General features: G+C 43.2%; 1 protein-coding gene across 1 annotated transcript in view; it reads right to left on the reverse strand.

The window, feature by feature from the left end:
• The window catches only part of TSPAN15 (tetraspanin 15), a 65,686-nt gene extending 45,583 nt beyond the window's left edge, over window positions 1-20,103 (reverse strand). Inside the window, exon 1 of the mRNA XM_056541505.1 lies at window positions 19,938-20,103. The gene's annotated coding sequence lies outside the window, so the exon portion shown is untranslated. The remainder of the gene's footprint in view (window positions 1-19,937) is intronic.
• Between the last annotated feature and the right edge of the window lie 229 nt (window positions 20,104-20,332).

A 20,332-nucleotide genomic window follows, 5' to 3' on the forward strand; every position in this document is an offset into this window, starting at 1 on the left:
GGGTGGGGGGATTTATTATATAATGTGAGGGGGGATTTATTATATAATGTGAGGGGGATTTATTATATAATGTGAGGGGGATTTATTATATAATGTGAGGGGGATTTATTATATAGTGTGGGGGGATTTATTATATAATGTGAGGGGGATTTATTATATAATGTGAGGGGGATTTATTATATAATGTGAGGGGGATTTATTATATAGTGTGGGGGGATTTATTATATAATGTGAGGGGGATTTATTATATAATGTGAGGGGGATTTATTATATAATGTGAGGGGGATTTATTATATAGTGTGGGGGGATTTATTATATAATGTGAGGGGGATTTATTATATAGTGTGGGGGGGATTTATTATATAATGTGAGGGGGGATTTATTATATAATGTGAGGGGGATTTATTATATAATGTGAGGGGGGATTTATTATATAATGTGAGAAGGGAGGAAATTATGCATGTGAGGGTAGGATAATAATGATTATTATAATCCTCCCCTCACATATGTAACATCTCCCCCTCACATGTATAATCTGATAATCCCCTCCTCACATTGATTATCCCTTCACATATAATCTGAGTATGATATTATATATATATATATATATATATATATATATATATATATATGTGAGGGGATAATCAATGTGAGGAGGGGATTATCAGATTATACATGTGAGGGGGAGATGTTACATATGTGAGGGGAGGATTATAATAATCATTATTATCCTCCCCTCACATGTATAATCTGATAATTCCCTCCCCCGTACTTATCCTGTACTGATCCTGAGTTATATCCTGTATTATACTCCAGAGCTGTACTCACTATTCTGCTGGTGAGGTCACTGTGTACATACATTACTTATCCTGTACTGATCCTGAGTTATATCCTGTATTATACTCCAGAGCTGTACTCACTATTCTGCTGGTGAGATCACTATGTACATATATTACATTACTTATCCTGTACTGATCCTGAGTTATATCCTGTATTATACTCCAGAGCTGTACTCACTATTCTGCTGGTGAGATCACTATGTACATATATTACATTACTTATCCTGTACTGATCCTGAGTTATATCCTGTATTATACTCCAGAGCTGTACTCACTATTCTGCTGGTGAGATCACTATGTACATATATTACATTACTTATCCTGTACTGATCCTGAGTTATATCCTGTATTATACTCCAGAGCTGCACTCACTATTCTGCTGGTGAGGTCACTGTGTACATACATTACATTACTTATCCTGTACTGATCCGGAGTTATATCTTGTATTATACTCCAGAGCTGTACTCACTATTCTGCTGGTGAGGTCACTGTGTACATACATTACATTACTTATCCTGTACTGATCCTGAGTTATATCCTGTATTATACTCCAGAGCTGTACTCACTATTCTGCTGGTGAGATCACTATGTACATATATTACATTACTTATCCTGTACTGATCCTGAGTTATATCCTGTATTATACTCCAGAGCTGTACTCACTATTCTGCTGGTGAGATCACTATGTACATATATTACATTACTTATCCTGTACTGATCCTGAGTTATATCCTGTATTATACTCCAGAGCTGCACTCACTATTCTGCTGGTGAGGTCACTGTGTACATACATTACATTACTTATCCTGTACTGATCCGGAGTTATATCTTGTATTATACTCCAGAGCTGTACTCACTATTCTGCTGGTGAGGTCACTGTGTACATACATTACATTACTTATCCTGTACTGATCCTGAGTTATATCCTGTATTATACTCCAGAGCTGTACTCACTATTCTGCTGGTGAGATCACTATGTACATATATTACATTACTTATCCTGTACTGATCCTGAGTTATATCCTGTATTATACTCCAGAGCTGCACTCACTATTCTGCTGGTGAGGTCACTGTGTACATACATTACATTACTTATCCTGTACTGATCCGGAGTTATATCCTGTATTATACTCCAGAGCTGTACTCACTATTCTGCTGGTGAGGTCACTGTGTACATACATTACATTACTTATCCTGTACTGATCCTGAGTTATATCCTGTATTATACTCCTGAGCAGTACTCACTATGCTGTTGGTGAGGTCACTGTGTACATACATTACATTACTTATCCTGTACTGATCCTGAGTTATATCCTGTATTATACTCCAGAGCTGTACTCACTATTCTGCTGGTGGGGTCACTGTGTACATACATTACATTACTTATCCTGTACTGATCCTGAGTTGTATCCTGTATTATACTCCAGAGCCGCCATTCATACAACAGAACCTGAGGAGCCTCACAACAGTCGAATCTAAAAGTTTCCTTAGGAGACGAGGTGAGTGACCTGCTGCTTCCACCATAAGTAATGTAACGTGAGCCTTCATTTATTCCAATAGTTAGATTTTGCACAATGGGTGCCACACATTGTATAAGATGTCACTATTGCGATGATTGTAGGGTCACTTTACATTACTTATGTACTGAGTTATATCCTGTATTATACTCCAGAGCTGCACTCACTATTCTGCTGGGGAGGTCACTGTGTACATACATTACATTACTTATCCTGTACTGATCCTGAGTTATATCCTGTTTTATACCCCAGAGCTGCACTCACTATTCTGCTGGTGGGGTCACTGTGTACATACATTACACTACTTATCCTGGACTGATCCTGAGTTATATCCTGCATTATACTCCAGAGCTGTACTCACTATTCTGCTGGTGAGGTCACTGTGTACATACATTACATTACTGATCCTGTACTGATCACGAGTGTGTGTGGGATGGGGGGGGGGGGGGACCAGGGGGGGGGGGCAAAAAAAATTGCTTGCCCAGGGTCCAATCAAAATTAAAGATGGCCCTGTCCATTATACATACACTGTACAGCAATCATACCTCCATTATACATACACTGTACAGCAAACATACCACCATTATACATACACTATACAGCAAGCATACCACCATTATACATACACTGTACAGCAAGCATACCACCATTATACATACACTGTACAGCAATCATACATCCATTATACATACACTGTACAGCAAGCATACCACCATTATACATACACTGTACAGCAATCATACCACCATTATACATACACTGTACAGCAAGCATACCACCATTATACATACACTGTACAGCAATCATACCTCCATTATACATACACTGTACAGCAATCATACCTCCATTATACATACACTGTACAGCAATCATACCTCCATTATACATACACTGTACAGCAATCATACATCCATTATACATACACTGTACAGCAAGCATACATTCATTATACATACACTGTACAGCAAGCATACATCCATTATACATACACTGTACAGCAAACATACCACCATTATACATACACTGTACAGCAAACATACCAGCATTATACATACACTGTACAGCAAGCATACCTCCATTATACATACACTGTACAGCAAACATACCACCATTATACATACACTGTACAGCAATCATACCTCCATTATACATACACTGTACAGCAATCATACATCCATTATACATACACTGTACAGCAATCATACCTCCATTATACATACACTGTAGAGCAATCATACCTCCATTATACATACACTGTACAGCAATCATACATCCATTATACATACACTGTACAGCAATCATACATCCATTATACATACACTCTACAGCAATCATACATCCATTATACATACACTCTACAGCAAACATACCACCATTATACATACACTGTACAGCAAGTATACCACCATTATACATACACTGTACAGCAAGCATACATCCATTATACATACACTGTACAGCAATCATACATCCATTATACATACACTCTACAGCAAGCATACATCCATTATACATACACTGTACAGCAAGCATACCACCATTATACATACACTGTACAGCAATCATACCTCCATTATACATACACTGTACAGCAATCATACATCCATTATACATACACTGTACAGCAATCATACCTCCATTATACATACACTGTACAGCAATCATACCTCCATTATACATACACTGTACAGCAATCATACATCCATTATACATACACTGTACAGCAAGCATACATTCATTATACATACACTGTACAGCAAGCATACATCCATTATACATACACTGTACAGCAAACATACCACCATTATACATACACTGTACAGCAAACATACCAGCATTATACATACACTGTACAGCAAGCATACCTCCATTATACATACACTGTACAGCAAACATACCACCATTATACATACACTGTACAGCAATCATACCTCCATTATACATACACTGTACAGCAATCATACATCCATTATACATACACTGTACAGCAATCATACCTCCATTATACATACACTGTACAGCAATCATACCTCCATTATACATACACTGTACAGCAATCATACATCCATTATACATACACTGTACAGCAATCATACCTCCATTATACATACACTGTACAGCAATCATACCTCCATTATACATACACTGTACAGCAATCATACATCCATTATACATACACTGTACAGCAATCATACATCCATTATACATACACTGTACAGCAAGCATACATCCATTATACATACACTGTACAGCAAGCATACCTCCATTATACATACACTGTACAGCAATCATACATTCATTATACATACACTGTACAGCAAGCATACATTCATTATACATACACTGTACAGCAAGCATACATCCATTATACATACACTGTACAGCAAGCATACCACCATTATACATACACTGTACAGCAAACATACCAGCATTATACATACACTGTACAGCAAGCATACCTCCATTATACATACACTGTACAGCAAACATACCACCATTATACATACACTGTACAGCAAGCATACATCCATTATACATACACTGTGTCTGTGACTGTACAGCAATCATACATCCAATCCATTATTAATGGATTGGATGTATGATTGCTGTACAGTCACAGTGTATGTATAATAGAGGTATGATTGCTGTACAGTGTATGTATAATGGAGCCTCCAATCAAAAAAAAAGCCTCCAATCCAAAATTAAGTTTTAATAAAGTTTTTCATTTTGTTTGTATTGATATTTATATGAGTGTAGGTCTGTTCATGCAAGCAAGAGTGTGTGTGTGTGTGTGTGTGTGTATATGTATGTATATGTGTATATATATATATATATATATATATATATATAACACACACACGCATGCATGGCGTGAGTTTGTGCTTTAGGGTGCACACCCTAATGCAATAGGCTGCGCACGCCTATGTTAAGAGGTAAGCATCTCTCTGCAGTTTGGGGAATTGACCCAGGAGTATCGAAGTGGAAAAATCACTTAGGGCTCATTCACACTATGGAATCTCCACCCAGAAATATTCAGGGTGTAGGTTCCATCTGTAGCGGGTGACGGCAGAGTAAGTTGTCTCCATAGATGGCAAAGCATTTCAGAACGAATTCCACCAAAAGAATGGGCATGTTCATTCTTAAGTATCAGTCAGAGGTCCGGAATTTCTGGGGTGAAGTGTTAATGGTGCAGAAGAATCCCACTGCCCTTTAAAAAACTCTGTTCCCTACAATGAACCATCAGCAACTGAACATAGTAAAAGGTTTCGTAATATGGGTCGGCACATGAGAATCTCCCAGACCTCCCTGTGGCCGGGGCTGGTACATAGCTATAATTTGTAAGCTAGGTGTCCTCATTACCCACTACATAGCTAAACACTGTCTGACCTAAAAACAACAGCTGAGGTCTATGTATAGGCCCCGGACAGCTTTGGATATACTGTATATTGATGGGGTTTCTGGTTTTAAGAACAACTTTCAAATAAAATATTAGAAACCTTTTAGGTGATAAAGGGTGGGGACAGCTTTCACAACCAGTCTGGACTGTCATCGATCAGCTAGCCATACATGCCATGGGTAGCTCATTGACTGCAGTGGGTACTGCGTAATTCTTCATTTTTCCTATCATGATGCTCTAGACAGGTTATTGCTGGCGGTCCTAATAACGGACCACCTGGTGATCTCATGTCTATGTGCCCTTCTAGTACAGTGGTCCCTCAAGTTACAATATTAATTGGTTCCAGGACGGCCATTGTATGTTGAAACCATTGTATGTTGAGACCATAATTCTATAGTAACCTTGTAATTGGTTCTGAAGCCACCAAAATGTCATCCAAAAATAGGAAAAAAAAGTGAGGATTAAAGAAAAATAAACAGATAACTAATATAGATAAAGCAAATCCTTACATATAAAAGTAAGAAAGATCTGCTGGGAGCTGTAATCACTGTCTAGGTCAGTGTTTCCCAAGCAGGGAGCCTCCAGCTGTTGCAAAACTACAACTCCCAGCATGCCCGGACAGCCGTTGGCTGTCCGGGCATGCTGGGAGTTGTAGTTTTGCACCCTGGTTGGGAAACAATGGTTTATGTAGAGGACAGGAGCTTCTTCAGGGTCCTATACAGTACACCCAGTGTCCCAAATGGAGCCGCCCTTACTTGGTGTACAAAAGGAGCAGCTAACCCCGGCACAGGTAAGGAGTAGTACAGAACTTGTAGTTCCTTCCTGTACCGTAGGGGGCGCTACCAGACAGCCAGTGCATGCACTTCAGTAATAGAGGTGATTTACCAGTGAATGCCCATTCTGATTGGTCAGTTCCTCCAGTTGTGACAAGTTTCACAGATCTGGACTGTCCATAGCATTGTATGTTGAGTCTGGTTTCAAGTTACGATGGTCCAGAAAAGACCATTGTATGTTGAAACTATTGTATGTTGAGGCCATTGTAAGTTGAGGGATCACTGTATTGTTCTAAGAGGACGCTATATCCTAGGCTCTGTGGCTCCGATTGACTGTAATAAGAGCAGTGCCTCAGTTGCTACCATATCGTGTAGAAGCTTGCACCTCGTTATCTCAGAAGTCTCAGTCCAGGCTTTGGGGGCAATAGCTGTTTGTCGGATGGACCCCATAGGGAAGAAAGGATGAGGGTGTGATGATCCTCTTGGCCACATCTATCCCTTGTATCCTCCCTGGCGGTATGCACTAAAATTAGTATTATTGTTGTGAAGAAGCTAGTCAGTGTCATCTCCTCTCAAGTCAAAGTCAAGTCTGAATCAGATTTAAGTCAGAGTTGAGTCAGTCTAGTCAGTGTCTACCAATACTACAAGTCTCAGCATTCACATAACAGTGACTGTGGCTGTTTACCTCATCCATTAATGTAAACCTGTCTCCAGTCCTTGCATTATCCTGTCTGTCTCCTTATTATCCGGCATGTTCACTAGTGGTTATCTGAAATCCCTGCATTGGAGCTCGGATACGATTAACTACTTCTTTTGGAGCTGTGGTAAGTGGCCAAATCTTGCAGAACTACTACACCAACATCCATTCACTCCATGCTCCTGGTGTGACAAATATTTCACTAGTAGCCACGTATCCTAGTAGACTGCACTACACACCATCCCTCACCTTACCACAGATACATAAAACTGAAAAATAAAGGTGATATATACTAAAGGTAGAGTGTTATCCTGCTGGAAGTAGCCATCAGAAGATGGGTCCACTGTGGCCATAAAGGGATGGACATGGTAAGTAACAATACTCAGGTAGGCTGTCGTGTTTACCACCAGCCTGAACAGTTGATCTAAGGCAGGATGGACCCTTGCTTTCATGTTTAAGCCAAATTCTGATTCTGCCATCTGAATGTTGGAGATGGAATTGAGACTCATCAGACCAGGCATTGTTCTTCCCGTCTTCCATTGTCCAATCATGGTGACCTGTGTGAATTGTTGCCTCAGTTTTCTGTTCTTAGCTGGTGTGGTTATCAGCTGCTGTAGCCCATCTGCTTCAAGGTTGGATGTGTTCTGCATTCAGTTACGGTATTCTGCATACCTTGATTGTAACGAGTGGTTATTCGAGCTCCTGTTGCCTTTATGTCATCTCAATCCAGTCTGCCCATTCTCCTCTGAACTTTGACATCGGCAAGGAATTTTCATCCACACAATAGCCGCTCACTGGATATTTTCTCTTTTTCGGACCATTCTCTGTAAACCCTAAAAATGGTCCTATGTGAAAACTCCAGTAAATCTGCAGTTTGTGAAACACTCACACCTTCCCGTCTGGCACCAACGACCATGCCATGTTCAAAGGCAGTCAGACCCCTTTTCTTCCCTATTCTGATTCTCGGTTTGAACATCAGCAAGTTGTCTTGACCACATCTACATGTCTAAATGCATTAAGTTGCTGCCATGTGATTCGCTGATTAGCTATTTGTGTTAACAAGCAATTGATCCAGTGTACCTAATAAAGTGGCCAGAGAGAGTATACTAAGGCATAACGTGGGTTAAACCAGTCCTTCCTCCTAGCTCTTGTAAGTGCTACACATTTCATAATGTTAAAGGTCAGCTGCCGCCTCCACGCTAGAAGCAGACAGCTAGTCGGCTGAAGTAATGTGCAGTCATGAATTCCCTCTGTGTCTGTGTTCTTTACATGCGTGTTCTGCCTGACGCTTTCTACAAAAAGTGAAGCAAGTGGTTTACATGAAGACTATGAGGGAGATTTATCAAAACCTGTCCAATGGAAAAGTTGCCCATAGCAACCAATCAGATTGCTTCTTTCATTTTTAACAAGACCTGTGAAAAATGAAAGAAGTGATCTGATTGGTTGCTATGGGCAACTGGACAACTTTTCCATTGCACAGGTTTTGATAAATCTCCCCCATAGTATTGTGGTAACGGGGTGAGATGAGGGAAGATGTTGTTACCCTAGGGGCAGATGGCATTAACCCCTTGTATTTGTGATGCCAGGCCATGGTTTATGCTCGATACCACCCGAAGGTATACCACTAGATCCCGGGCTAGGCACGGAAGCAATAATGACTCCAACGCCAAGTTACGGATAACGGTAGCTTTAATGAGGGTAGAGAGATGCAGAAGGTAAAGTCTATACAGTTCAGCCAGGGCCCAAGGAGGTGACCAGTGACTCAGAGACCTTAAGACTAGGTTCAGACTACAGAATCTCTGGGCAGAAAATTTCCGCTCGGAGATTCCGAGTTCCACCTGCGCCGACTGAATTAGTCGGCGCTAGGACGGCGCGGACACTGCAGTCTCCTATAGACTGCTATGTGTTCCGCTAGGATTTCCGCCTGAAGAAAGAGCAACCGCTTTCTTCAGGCGGAAATTTTCTAGCGGATTTCTCATCCGGATTTTCCGCTTCACAAATTCCGAAGTGTGAATTTGTGAACGGAAAACCATTCACTACACTATGCATTATAGTAAGCAGAATTTCTGCCGGAAATTTCAAAGCGAAAAAATTCCGGCGGAAATTCCGTAGTCTGAACCTAGCCTAAGGGCTTGCTGGGACTGGACAGTGTAATGCAGGCCATGCTGACTTGACAGATGACAGGGACTGACTTGTCTTGACTGAAGACTGACAAAGCTATGACTGTAGCTTACTTGCATTTGATGGTGGCTGCAGGACTTGACTTTGAGGCCTCCAACACTCTGGACACACACAATAGGCACGACTGACCTCAGCAAAGGCTTATCTCCAAAGAGGAAAGAGAGCGAGAGCTAGCTCCACCCAGGGCTTATATGGGGGAGACTAGCAGGGAGCCCATAGGTCACTCTCGGGATCACCTAGTCACTGATACCTTCCTGGGTAACAATCACATGACATATCACATGGTAAAACTCTTAAAGCAGCAAGACATTTTCTAATACATTACGATGCAGAACATATATACAGGGGGAAACAAGTACAAAAAAGCCCAGGGGACACTGAAGGGAGGCTGCCGGGCAGGGCAGCAAGGGTACTGGGAACCCCTCCCGTACTGGGCCACCACAAACTCCCCCTCTTAAATACAGTTGTCCTCGATGCACAGTCCTGGAAGGCAGATGACCGAAGTGGCCACTGGGGTTCAATGACAGTTCCTGGGGCATTTTAGCAAAGAATGTCTTTCTCAGGTCTGATTATGGAACAAAATTGAAATTAGTCCATGTAGCACTGGTAAATGTCCATACAGGCTCTTTACTTAGAGTAACAGGTTAAATATGTGGGATTGTTTTCGCTTGTAACTGCATTGCTAACACTCTTTAAACACTTTAATTCACTGGTTGCGGATTGGGTTGCCCGAGGCTATCTGCCCAATGCCTTGGCTGCTGGGGCACTTCGGTATTACAACATTTCTCCCCAGAACTCAATATACATTGTTATGCAATACAACAATGTTACCTTTACAACCTGTACTCTGCCCTTATACGTTTTTATGTTATCTTGCAGGGGAACCCTCTGGCTAGCAGAACACCCTGTACACGTGGACAGGAGAAAATGTTAGACATATACATACTTGATATATGTGTACTGAGGCCTTAAGTAATGTTACAGTCCTAACTTAGATATTTACATAAGTGTAGACTATTTAGATTTTATATGGACTAACTATGTGTGGTACATAACTTTATACACTATATTGTGAGCTAATCTTTGTACCTTGTGGGAATTTGTCCTTGTGTCAACCTTTGGGACCTATGCAACACCACTTTGGGGGAATCTGGAACTCTTGCGTCTTCTGGAGCTCTTGGAACCTCTGAAGCTGCAGCTATCTCTTCCTCGACGAATTCAAGAGCGGGTATTGGTCCAGGGCTGGCGGGACCCAGAGTTGCTGGCATCTGCACTGGGGAGGCTGGAGACAGAGTTGGTACTCTGGAGACTGCTGTATAGGCCGGAGCCAATGGTGACAAAGCTGGTACTGGTGTAGAGACTAGTGTGGGTTTAACCAGCCCTGGGGTTGGTGCGACACAGAAAACTGCAGGCTAATTTGGAGAGAACATGAGAAAATCCATAGATGGGTGAATCCCCTTGCCTTCACCGTACTCTCTCACAGGTCTCACAGCTGGAGAAAGTGGTGCTGGGAGTACTGGTAGATCTTCTTTCAGACACAAATTGATCCGGTTTCGGTGAACAACTTGCGGCTCATATCCAGGCTTCTGTACTTCGTATACATCAGAGTCCGGAAGGGGTATGGCCGTCACTGTGTACGGTTCTGTCTCCTAGATAGAGTCTAACTTGTGGGTCCTTGGAAACTTCCGCAGCCGGAATTCGTGTCCAATTGAAGTGGTTTGGCTGAGGCATTATAATCCTCCTGTTGTCTCTGGTGAGCCTCGCCCATCTTCTTGCTGACAATTTCTTTGGCTTCCTGGATTCTCCTCTGGTGGTCAGAGACCCACTCCAGGGAGGCTTGCAGAGAGTTGTTTAACGGGGCTTGGAGCCTAAATGTTCGGTCTTTAGGCAGCTGCCCATGTCGCCCCATCTTCAAGTAGAAAGGGGTGTATCCCGTAGAACAATGGACTGTATTATTATAAATCTCCAACAGTTCAGGCAGCAGACGACACAGAGGCTGCTCGCAACATGTGGATAAAGACTTGATTGATGTGCTCACAGAGCACATTCCGCTTGGGGTGGTAAGCAGTAGTCCGGAGTTTCTTACAAGCATGGAATTGACACAGCTCTTGGAAGAGTTGGGCCTCAAAAGCCGTTCCACTGTCCGTCAGGACAGACTCCGGACACCCAAGGGTTTGCATCCAATTGGAGTAGAACATCTGGGCCGCTGTCTTGGCTGTGAGGTCTTTAACAGGTACAATGACAACTCACATAGAGTAGTGATCCACCATGGTGAGAGTATAAATGTACCCTGACATGGTCTAGCGCTACCAACTGGTCAGGCCTTTTACTCTGGATGGAATGGAGGGGTGCTCTTGCGTCCTTGCACACATTCTTAGTGAAGTTACAGACTGCATATTCACTGCACCATTTCTCAACGTCTCTCTGCATTCCGATCCAATAGAATCTTTGCCTAACAGTAGCTTCTGTCTTGTGGACTCCAAAGTGTCCCGACTGTTCATGGTATGCGTTGAGGACCATCGCCGCGTCTCTTCGGGGAACCAGAATCTGATGAAGTCGATCACCAGAGACCCGATCCAAAGAATTTCGGTACAACAGTCCCTTGGGCACAAACAGTCGCTTCCTCTGTCGCCACAGACGTTTCAGCTCATAGTCAAACTGAGCCCGGCGTAGATGGGTTGGTACCTTTTTCGCCAAAAGGTAGTCCAACAAATCCCCCATGACTCGACTTTCGTCTTGAAGAGTCTTCCAGGTCTATAGGTCTTCTTTAATCTTTTTGGACCTGGGTTCACCGTCCCATGAGGGCGGTCACAACATTCTGGTTCACGAACCGTTGGTAAAATGGGGGCATCTCCACATCTTCCTACACAGCTTCGACGGGGTTCTTTGCCGGGGGTCATCCTAGACAGTAAGTCGCCATTGACATTCGACTTGCCGCTTCTGTACTTGATGGTGAAACTGTAATTGGCTAATCTTAAAGCCCAATGCTATTCGATGGCACCCAACTTGGCAGTGTTTAGGTGGGCCAACGGGTTATTATCCGTGTAGGCAGTAAATGGCATGGCAGCCAAATAGTCTTTGAACTTTTCGGTCACTGCCGATACCAGGGCGAGAAGTTCCAACTTGAATGAGCTGTTGTTTGCATCCTTCTTCTCTGCCCCTCGCCGGTTACGACTGGCATAAGCAATCACTTTTTCTTGCTCCTCTTGAACTTGGGACAGGACAACTCCCAGACCTTTCAAAACCTTCAGTATATAGCCGGAACGACTGACTGTAGTCTGGATACGCCAAGATGGGGGGTTCTGTCAGCAGACATTTAAGAGCTCGGAATGCTGTCACTTGCTCTTCGGACCATTCAATAGGTGGTCTTCCATTGTAGTTCTCCTTCGCCATACCTCATAAGAGTGCTGTGAGGGGTTCTGGGATACGGGTGAAGTGGGGAATGAAGCGGCGATAGTAGCCAGGAAAATCCCAGGAAGCTCCTGACATCTTTCACCGTGCGCGGGGTAGGCCAGTTCTTGACAACTTCCACTTTTTCAGGATTGGGCTGGATTCCCTCGGCGCTGACAACATGACCCAAGTAGTGAACCTGAGGTTTAAGCAGATGACACTTTGAGGGCTTAATCTTCAGCCCATGCTTGATCAGGACTTCGAAGACGTCTAATAGATGTGTTCCTGGTAGGACTTGGAATACACAAGGACATCGTCCAGGTACAATAGGACACTTTGAAAATTCAGATGGCCCATGCACCTTTCCATCAAATGCTGGAATGTAGCAGAGGTGTTGCACAGCCCAAACGGCATACTTTTAAACTTGAACAGTCCTATAGGCGTCACAAAGGCGGTCTTCTCCCTATTCAATACGGCCGTGGACACTTGCCAATATCCACTGGTTAAGTCTAGGGTGGAGAAGTAATCAGCTGACCCGAGGGTGGTGAGTGACTCCTCGATCCTTGGCAATGGATAAGCATCCTTGTGTGTGACATTGTTCAATTTCCTGTAGTCAACACAGAAGCGGATGTTCCGTCCTTTTTCTTGACTAGTACAAGTGGCGCCGCCAGGGGCTCTGACTCTCTTGGATCACATCTGCCTCTTTCATGTCGGCCAGCATCTTCTTGACAGTCTGATACATGCCGGGCGCGACCGGGTGGTGTCTTTCCTTGATAGGTGGGCTGTCACCTGTGAGGATACGGTGATGGATCATTGAAGTCTGCCCGAAGTCTGTGGGGTGCTTGCTGAAAGCCTCATGGTACCTCTTGGCAACCTTAATGATTCCATTGACTTGGTCCCTTGGGGTAGTGTCGTCTCCAACCTGGAGTTGCGCCCACCAGGGCTCTGGAGGGCTCACACTGGATCCTTCGGCCACTTGAGTTGCATGCTGTCGGGCCACCAAACGTTCTGTCACAATGTCTTTCGACTCTAGGAGGTACAGCTTGGCTACAGGAGTGTATTCAGACAGATTTACTAACTGCACCGGGACTCTCCCGTTGGTGACAGTGACAAGGCTTCTCGCAGCTCGAACAAGAGGATAATCTTCCTATTGCATAGGTTCCAGCAGGGCTTGATAGTCCCTATTCTTGACTCCTGGGCGTGCACAACACCAGATGATGTCTTGAACTCGTACTCTGCAGATTTCACCTTGCTTGTTGGCAAACTTCCGCTCCGCCTGTAGGACTTCCAAGTGGTACTACGCAGCCCACTGGCCTGTAGGGTGCAAGTACTGGTGCTAGGCAGGAAAAGTACCAGGTTCTATAGCGCAATCCACCACTCAGGCAACTTCTTGGGATAAAAGGTTCGATTGCTTGAGTGGTGGATTGCGCTATAGAACCTGGTACTTTTCCTGCCTAGCACCAGTACTTGCATCATATACCTCGGACAGGTTTCACCTGCTGCCGATTCCAGGAAGCTGCTCCACCAATACTCTGAACCACGCACTTATTGCTGTTGTGTCTATATACACAACAGTACAAGGTGAGCGAGACTACTTACTTGTTTGACTGCCTCACCTTATACACATTTACATTGTTCCAAACGTATTGCCCTATGAGGAGCTCTGCTCTATCTTTCTCTCCATAGAATACATACTGGCCTGTAGGGGACACATTAGTCACATTAGTTAAAATCACTCCCTGCCCGCTAAGTACATGCTCTCCAAATTGAATGGTTGGCTCCCAGTATCCATGTCTCGGGACTGGTTGCCCATTACCCGCAACTTCTCCTGAAGTTAACATCCTCAGGCTCACACAATAAACTAGTATCCCAATGCACTTTTAGGTATAGTAGACACTTGCGACCCTGTATCTATCAACGCCTCCAACAGTACACCTTTTACAACAATTTTTACATAGGGGCAGGAGGTGACATAAAGTGAGAGTCCTGACTTAGGTCGTTTGAGGATTGGAACTGATGACTGTTTTAATGAAGGCAGGTCCGCGACCTCAGGGGAAATCCATTTAAATCCCAGCACTGCATTTCCCAATGTCCTGACTTGTTACCGTAAGTGCAAAAGGGTCCTTGAGTCCCCGAGGGTCTATTGGACAGTGGATTGTGGTAATTGAAATTGCAGGAGCAGGGGCAGGTTTTCTAGGAAGGGGTGGTTCACGGTCAGGTGGAGCGGCCCGGGTGGCAAGCTCCTTCACAGCATTAGACAGTTGTTCAATGTCCTGCCTAACACTCTAGAGATCTGAGGCTGCGGTGACTGGCAAAGTACATGACACTGGGGCGGGGGCTGGTGACGGTGGTGGTATAGGTCTGGTTACCGCCCCTAGTGGCTCTTGAACGGGTGTAAGGGGTGTACAAACTTCCTCTAACTCAGTCCAGGACTCAATCACTTGGATAGCCAGTCTTTTGAAAGCGGGGAAGGACATACTGGGGTTTTGGACCGCTAACATTCTCAGCTGGGCTTTGTCCCACTTATTATGAGACCCATCAATAAATCTGTCCATTAACACCTTGTTGCCCTGCTTGGGGGTTAAACCATCTAATTTTTGAACAGTCTCTAGGGCATTCTGTAGGGCTACTGCATATGCTCTCAAGGTCTCACCTGGCTTTTTATCGCCTTTCATACAACGGGAGACGTACCTCTGATGGAGAATGTGACTCAAATACCTGGTACAGTCCTTCAAATATCTGCTCTACGGTCGCCTTTTCGGAGGCTGGCCAGGTGCGGACTTCCTCTAACGCTGGTCCCTGTAGTTGTCCTGTGAGCAATTGCACCTGTTGATGGAAAGAGTAAAAGACAAACAGGCTCTGGATCCTCTCTTTGAAATCCCTCAAGGTGAAGGGGTCTCCATTGTAGGTAGGGAGGACAGGCTTCCCCATGAATACTGGTGCAGACACTGGAACACCAGGACTGTTGATGCTGACTGCAGGTAGAGCTGGCAAGATACTGTCTGCTGGGGCAGGTGATAACCTCTCTGCTGAAGATGAAGGGGCGCTGTCGCCTGGTTGATCTGGAGAGCTGGGTTCTGACATCTTGTTGAGTTTTGAGTGTGCTGTTGCTTTAAGAAGAATAAGGTGCTTTCCCCTTTAAGATGATTGCTGAAGTGCTGCAACAGCGGGGACTTGGCTAATGGGGGTACGACCACGGGGCCGGAGTATCGTGATGTCATGACTCCGCCCCCGTGTGAAGTCGCCCCCGCTATTTAAGTCTATGGGAGGGAGTAATCCAGCTTCCTTAAGACCTCAAAACTTTAATTAGTCCATTAAAAGGTGCAAGATTAAAGCCAAATGAAACGCCGACGGGTTTTGGTTTACATGTAAATCTTAATCATAGTGGTTTTTAACAGGAGAAAACATCCAGCATATATACCTGCTAGAGAAGTAATGAACAGGTAAAGGACACACCTCTCATATGACGTGTATTCCGGTAGTTAGTAGAATTATTCAAGCAGCTGAATATGTAAATGCAGACATATACGCTAAATGGCAAATGGATATGCGGGAAAACAACAAAATAGAGGAACAAAAGAAAAAGTATGTTAAATTCAGGACTGGTACAATGTTGTATAGGGGGACACATCAATAGATATATGATAAATTATTTCTGTAGTTCAATCCCCGCGGGTGTCCAGACGGAGGATCCAAAACGCCTCCCATCTGAACACCAGCTTACTCAAGTCACCACCCTGGCCGGGGGGCTTTACTCTTTCAATACCATGAACACTCAAACTGGTCAAATCACCCCTATGTTTCTCAGCAAAGTGTCTCGTAGGTCCAGACATAGATCTTTGAAGAGTTGTAAGGTGGTTCAGCATTACAAGGTGTTCAGCAATTCTTGTTTTAAATTTTCTAGTTGTACAACCAATGTACTGTAAACTGCAGAGATTGCACGTAGCAAGGTAGATCACGTGTGTAGTGCGGCAGTTTATAAACGTTCTTATATCATATGCAGTACCAGTAGATGTAGATTTGAAGCGGCTTGATATGTGAATATATTTGCATAGGTTGCACCGTGTATGGCCACAATTATAGCATCCCGTACAACTGAGCCAGTTCCGTTGGTCATTTGTTTAGGCCAAAGGATGCTACATGGCTATCTTCCGATATAGTGGCACTCTATAATTGTATCCTACTTACTCATGCAGTCCAAGCTGTATACTGTAGCATATCCTCTTGACAAATACAGCAACTACAGTACAGATCTCAAACAATACATTTTGGACGTTTAATTTTTTCTGCTAACACGCAACTTTTTTTGTTTTAATAAACAATATTATTTGCAGATAACTGGATGTCTCATGGGAGCCAAATTCTCCCCATCTCTGGCTAATCTGTATATGGCCCACTGGGAGGAGGTCGTCTTATATGACATTACCAAACCATTTTTCCACCTTATTGGATGGTATGGCAGATACCTGGACGACCTCCTCCTAGAGTGGCTTGGTACCCCGGAACAAGCTTATGAAATTAGTGAATTTCTAAACTATAACCAGTATAATTTACAATTTACAACTAAATGGGACAATCTGAGCACAAAACTTTTTGGACGTCACCTTGGCAGAGGTACCACAATCAAACAAGATTGTAAGGAAACTATACTGCAAAGAAACTGCGGGAAATAGCCTATTACATGCCAAGAGCTGTCACCACGACATGTCATCAAGAACCTTCCAATAGGGGAATTTGTGAGAGCAAGGAGGACATGCTCAGAAACACAGGACTATCAAAAAACCTGTCTAGATATAACTACTGTACTCGCATAACAGAGGATATACACACAAAGACATACAACTTGCTATAAATATTGGCAATTCCAAACCTAAGGGATACTACCTGAAAAATAGACCCCAGAGCAACCGAACCCTCTCTCCTACTGATCCCCTCACATTTTGTACAGCATACAGTATGGAATTTGAACAAGTGAAACCAATAGTCTTACAACACTTACCTGTTCCTCACCACGATGAGACTCTGAGACTCTGTCTACAATACTGAATGCAGGGGTCAGAATGGTCCCCCGGAGGGGTAAATCTTTATACAACCAACTCCCTCCCAGTGACTTCCAAGCCAAAACCAATGACCAACAGAACTGGCTCAGTTGTACGGGATGCTATCATTGTGGCCATACACGGTGCAACCTATGCAAATATATTCACATATCAAGCTGCTTCAAATCTACATCTACTGGTACTGCATATGATATAAGAAGGTTTATAAACTGCCGCACTACACACCTGATCTACCTTGCTACGTGCAATCTCTGCAGTTTACAGTACATTGGTTGTACGACTAAAAAATTTAAAACAAGAACTGCTGAACACCTTGTAATGCTGAACCACCTTACAACTCTTCAAAGATCTATGTCTGGACCTACGAGACACTTTGCTGAGAAACATATGGGTGATTTGACCAGTTTGAGTGTTCAGGGTATTGAAAAAGTAAAGCCCCCCGGCCAGGGTGGTGACTGGAGTAAGCTGGTGTTCAGATGGGAGGCGTTTTGGATCCTCTGTCTGGACACCTGGTACCCGCAGGGATTGAACTGCAGAAACGATATATCGTATATCTATTGATGTGTCCCCCTATACAACAATGTACTAGTACTGAATTTAACATATGTTTTTATTTTGTTGGTTTCCCGCATATCCATTTGCCTTTTAGCATAAATGTCTGCATTTACATATTCAGCTGCTTGAATAATTCTACTGACTACCGGAACACACGTCATATGAGAGGTGTGTCCTTTACCTGTTCATTACTTCTCTAGCAGGTATATATGCTGGATGTTTTCTCCTGTGAAATACCACTATGATTATCCGGTATTATGTAAACCAAAATGTGGCGGCATTTCATTTGGCTTTTATCTTGCACCTTTTCTTTGGATTTTTAATGGATTAATTAAAGTTTTGAAGTTTTAAGGAAGCTTTTTGCTGCTACATACTTACCTGGGACCCGGACCATCTTCTTCCGTGCTTCCTATGATTGATCCTCCAGGCCAAGACATGAATACTTGATTACTTCACATGAGCGGACGCCTATTTCTCTTATGTTTTCATTCAGTATTCTATCACTTAAACCCCTTGTAACTTCATTTAGTTATCATTTTCCTTTGTACATTTAGTTTATCATGCCTGATCATTCGTATGTAAAGACAATGTATAGTAGTAGTACACAGTAGCTTCATAATAGTCTAAAGTTTATAGTGGTAAATATGTGTTAAAGTGTCAGTCTGCCTCCTAGTGGTAGCTAGGCAGTCACATCATGCTATAGTCATCTAGTGAACAGGGAGGACGAGTGAAGTTATTTATTTAAAGCAAGGGGCCCTGGTGCTCACAGTAAGGCATGCGTATTGTCTACCAGTAGACGGCACACGCTCCATTCATTTCTATGGGAGTGGCGATGATGCCCGAGAGCTGTGCTCAGGTCTTTTCTGCGCTCCCATAGGAATGAATGGAGCATGTACCGACTGCCGCACACGATCATCACTGAGTGCCGGGTCCTGTCCCGGTGATTGCTCTGGCCCCAGAGGTCAGACCCCCCGTGATCAGATACTAATCCCCTATCCTGTTGATAGGGGATAAGTTATTTTTCGCCAGAGAGCTCCTTTAAAGAGTACCTGTCACCAAACTAAACTTTTAATATATTGTTCCTTATGTTATTATAAGACAATTTGCTATTTACTTGCTGTTAAAATTCTCAACCTTTTGTATGATTTTAATGTGATTGAAAAAACAGATACTAGTAGGCTCTGTTCTGTTCCCTGCGCAAGTCAAACAGTTAGTTTGGTCTCCACTTGGACTTGCCGAAGTCCAATCTCAGGAAGTGCATACAGGGCATGGTGAGGCACAGCTCTTGCAGGCTTCAGTGATGTTGCACCTGCTAGGGAACGCCCACTTTCTCCTGCAGGGAGCTCACACAATGTGAGCAAGGGAAAGGGTATAATACAGAGCTTTTTAAAGCTCAGAATTTTTTTTAAGGGCAGGGGGGTGTTAGGAGTAGTTAGGGAATATAATCTGAGTTAGTTTAGAAAATATGGTTTGATGACAGGTTCTCTTTAATTGATGCCAACAAGAAAGAATGGAAAATTGCACTTACCTAAAGTTGATGCAATAAGGGGGTTCTTTTATTTCATAGTCCTGAGTACAATAGCGGGGAGGGAGAGAAAAGGGAGGAGATCCATAAAGCTTCCAAATTTGATACCAGCACCTATCTGGACATACAGGAGGAAAAGTATTGTTTGTTCTTGAGCCTATATTTTGGTGTAATTAGTACCCTTTTCTTTTATGACCATCTTCACTTTCGCGCATTTGTGCTTTGCTCACCCGTTATGCTTTCTGATGGCATTTATAGTTTTTAAACATATTTATTGTTCATGAGTTTCTAAAACCGGACAAATGTTTTGTGCAGTCTCACATTTGGTGGCGCAAAATTCAAAGTGTTTTGTAAAATGTGCCAAATTTATCATACATAACACAACATGACAAATTTGG

The sequence above is a fragment of the Hyla sarda genome, chromosome 9 (assembly GCF_029499605.1).
Source record: "Hyla sarda isolate aHylSar1 chromosome 9, aHylSar1.hap1, whole genome shotgun sequence".
In the NCBI taxonomy this organism is placed as follows: domain Eukaryota; kingdom Metazoa; phylum Chordata; class Amphibia; order Anura; family Hylidae; genus Hyla; species Hyla sarda.